At 30.1% G+C, this 3,818-nt stretch overlaps 2 non-coding genes across 2 annotated transcripts; one reads left to right on the top strand and one right to left on the bottom strand.

Annotated features, from left to right (window-relative positions):
* Positions 1-843: 843 nt before the first annotated feature.
* Trnat-agu (transfer RNA threonine (anticodon AGU)) lies at positions 844-916 on the top strand. The gene has a single exon. It is a non-coding gene; the product is annotated as a tRNA-Thr (tRNA).
* Positions 917-3,481: 2,565 nt separating this feature from the next.
* Trnam-cau (transfer RNA methionine (anticodon CAU)) lies at positions 3,482-3,553 on the bottom strand. The gene has a single exon. It is a non-coding gene; the product is annotated as a tRNA-Met (tRNA).
* Positions 3,554-3,818: the final 265 nt, after the last annotated feature.

Genomic DNA, 3,818 nt, shown 5'->3' with positions numbered 1-3,818 from the left:
AAAAAAACCGCTGGCAAAGTATCACACAATGCTACCATGAACTGACTAACAAGTTTGTTCAATGAATTCACAAGTATGATTAACAATCTTCCTATGTTTCTGGATTTCCTTAAAAACGAAAGGTGAGAGGTAGAACATATTCCTCCTTAAGAAAGTGAAGAAGAAACAAAAAACAAAATGATTACAAATCAGACGGACAAAAGTCATGTTCAAGGAAAGCAATGCACTATTGTCATATTTATAAACCAACTGTAAGCAACATGTTTCTTAAATACATTTTAAAAAGCGTTAAAACTTTTATTTCTACACAAGACTAAAAAAGAATTATCACACAAGAAGTGTCACGGTCACGTGACATATGCGTGTATTACAATGATGAGAAGCAAATGATATATGTTTTAATCTTTTAAGTTTATATTTTACTTGTTGTAATATTGCCATTTAATACTCGGCAGAAAAAATCATTAAATTGCAACCATATAGGCTCCATAGCTCAGTAGTTACAGTGCATGTCTAGTACACAGGAGAGTTTGATCCCCTCTGGAGTCGTTTCACGTAAATTAAAGTTTATTTCAAGGCAAAGATGTATTTTAACACCACCACCACCATAATATGACTGGAGTTGTATCATAATCAGTAGCTGAGCAGCGAAAACTAATTTAAAGATATAGAGATATTGCGAATCTTTAAATTACGATCATATAAAGTTTTATTTTTATATTCCATGGACTTAGACCAATTTGCACTGTTTTCAAATATAAATTTAATCAAGCAAATGACACAACAATTACTGTTCCAATAATTGGCTGACAAAAAGCGTTAACTTCTTGATGTTAACTTATCGGCTCCATAGCTCAGTGGTTAGAGCGCCTGTCTAGTAAACAGGAGGTCGAGGGTTCGATCCCCTCTGGAGCCTTGTCTTTTGATTGTTTATTTTTTTTCATTTTTAAGTTGAGAAATATTTTTCTTTGGTGAAAATACGCATTATTAAATGAATAAAACACAGTAGGTAGAATGAATCTTTGGTATATTACTTAAATACTGTTATTAGCTGGTGATGATGATAATAATAATAATAATAATAATAATAATAATAATAATAACAATAACAATGATAAAATAATAATTATCTGTATTATTATTTTTACAAAACATAATCTTTGCAGACAAATAACAAGTTGATTTTTTTATAATGTTTTTATTTTCTGTTAACATGTGTTCCAACGATTTTCAATGATAATGATAATTAGCGTATAAAGTTCTAAGGTTTTTTCTTCAATTATATAAACATAATTTCTCTCAGCAACATTGTTGTTTCTTTAATAAAAAAATGGTATTACATGTATTGCATTACCAATAAGTAACCTTCACGACATTATATAACGTTCGCCCACGAAACAGCATTTTGATCCCTCTTATGTCATTGACATTTAGCTTACTAGGTAATTTGTCAATTTCTATATTGGAAAAGTATTTTTATCCTGATCTTGCACTTGTCTTGATAATCACAAACTAAGATATTAAAGATACTATACTAGGCTATATAATATGTTTACACGAACTCCAAACATACGTTCAGTTTAAAGATGAAAATAAAACAAAAAAACATAATGTATTAGAAGAAAGAAACGGCAAGGAAAAATAAGAATACTTAGACTGTCATAAAAAAGAAACATAAACAACATGTCAAACTTCTTTGACAATGATAATAAAAAAAATACAATCCCTATATGATTAGAAGGCTATGGAAATGTTTAATGAACTACCGAATAAAGATGTACTTAACGGTTAAGTTGTGCATAATGTACAGAATGTTTTACTTTTTTCTATGTCATCTTATATTTGTGCATGTGCGATGAAGAGACAAATGCTTTAAATCAATCTGCTTATATCATAAACGATTATTTTTTATCATAATAATGGTACTCATTATGGTGGCAGTTAATACATATTCAAGAACTGTAGTTATTCAATGCCTACTCAATGTCAATTTTCGGAATATTTAAGAAATTAAACATTTTGGACAGTTACAATTTTCGTAGAGTGGACAACCTAGCCAACTGAGGTTGGTAGCCTAGTCACTTATTTTAGGTTGTCAACTTTAGGCTGCTACGTTGATACGAATTTCGCACCTCAGAGACGTTTTTCATATCAAATTTACTTCTTATGAAGTGATTATAATACATTTTTGGTTCTTCCCGTATGTCAAATATATCCTTAACATCCAATTATAAGCAGCGGCTTATTTTCAACTTTGAAAATAAATTACTTGCTTATTTTCGAGGACGGCTTATTTTCGGTTTAAGGTCGGTATAATTTTTAGTAAGGAGTGTTATGAAGTTTCACGGCCTTTTTTCATTAGTTTGTATTCGTAAGCTATTAATATCTGACTTGCTTTTACTTTGTAGTCAATAGGAAGTAGTTGATGAGTTTCATTATATTTTATTGTAGTTAGTTTACACATGAAAGATACAGATTTATAAGTAATTCCTATTACATTTATATTTTAGACTCTAATGAGTAGTGTTACATTTAATAGAAATACTTTACTTCCAAGGCTTTATTTGTTACAGGCCCAGTATGCCTAAGAAATGCCTTAAATTGGATTTCTCAAAAGTTTTTTATTTTTGAGATAGAGTTTCAAAAATGTTACTCATTGGGCAATTACCTGAACCATCCTTTCCTTCTTTTGCCTTTTAACATTTAGCACAGTTATAGTGGTTAAGTGTTTTTTATGAAAGTCTCAATACTACTTTGTTTATATTTTGCTATTTTATGACAAACAGTTTTGAATTCAGCGCTACTTTTGTCAGGTAGAAAATGTTCATTTTGCTTTAAAACAATTATTTCAAGAAGATAAAACTTACAAGTGCTTTTTCTAAAGAAGAGAAAAAATCTTTCTGAAGCATAATGTGCCTTAAAAACAATAATGCTGAAAGTTCATTGCGTCACCATACTTATTCACTTCTTTGCCATGTTTGTATTATTATTTGTTATATTGTTTGTTTACTCTTATGCCCTCAAGGGCCAGGAGTTTTGTTAAAAGATAAAAATGAAATGAATAAAATGAATAAATAAGGTTTCGTCAACTGTGTTTGTCGTCGTTGAAAACTTTCCATTCAGAACAATTAGACCAGAAGTGATTCTTTGAAATATTTGTCTTAGAAAAGGGACAAATCAGTTGTTTTTAAACAAATGAATTCAACTGATAGTTGTGCTATATTTGGCATAAAGAAGATAACTAAAAGATTCAATCGTTATCATGTATATATAAAGTATAAGAAAATAGAATCAAGCGAATTGAGTCAAGCGATATTGAATTTACATATATTAAGCACAGAATATTATGTAAAATTGCAGATAATACACATATCATTAAAAGTTAGAAGAATGGACTATCTTTGATGTATTCCTACCAACCTACACACAACAAGGTGGTGTGTATTAAGCATTTGCATGTAACGACTGAAAAAAAAAAGCTTAGCAGAGCGAGGTTTCGATCCTCGGACCTCTGGGTTATGGGCCCAGCACGCTTCCACTGCGCCACTCTGCTGTCATTCCTTTTCTCTTTTTTTCTTCTCTTTTTTTGTCTTCTGTTTAATACTTTGCCGTTATCTTTTGTTTAATATGTTTTAAGACCACTGTTTATGTAAATGTTTATGACATAATATGTTTTGCTGTAATTTATCTCGGATTAATAGAACAAATGTATTTTGTAACAGTTTATGTATCGAAACGGCTAGACATAAGTGGATTCGATGTATTTTGAAATGGTATGAGACGCAAGAAAAACCTGAATTATATCAAATCTTACAAGA

The sequence above is a fragment of the Ruditapes philippinarum genome, unplaced genomic scaffold, assembly GCF_026571515.1.
Source record: "Ruditapes philippinarum isolate M1 unplaced genomic scaffold, ASM2657151v2 ctg20005_1_1_1_1, whole genome shotgun sequence".
In the NCBI taxonomy this organism is placed as follows: domain Eukaryota; kingdom Metazoa; phylum Mollusca; class Bivalvia; order Venerida; family Veneridae; genus Ruditapes; species Ruditapes philippinarum.
This window is presented reverse-complemented; position numbering and strand designations above follow the sequence as displayed.